Below are 279 nucleotides of genomic sequence, written 5' to 3'. Positions count from 1 at the left end.
TTTTGCGTACAATGTCGAGTTCAATATTTGACTGTTTTTTCACAATTGTTATACTAACTAACACTAAGTGACCTGCAGATACATACAGAACGAATGTTGTAAGAAATTCAAACATAGAACATGGGACATAGAACACAGGACATGGGTATGAGGACATAGGGACAAGGGACAAGGGACACAGGGACATGGGACATGAGACACCAACAAACTACCTACCCATTAGGCTCGATCCAAGGACCTTTGCTTGTATTTTGCAAGCGCATCTGAGCTAATGTAGAT

Source organism: Plasmopara halstedii (assembly GCF_900000015.1).
Source record: "Plasmopara halstedii genome assembly, contig: Scaffold_614, whole genome shotgun sequence".
Taxonomy (NCBI): domain Eukaryota; phylum Oomycota; class Peronosporomycetes; order Peronosporales; family Peronosporaceae; genus Plasmopara; species Plasmopara halstedii.
This window is presented reverse-complemented; position numbering follows the sequence as displayed.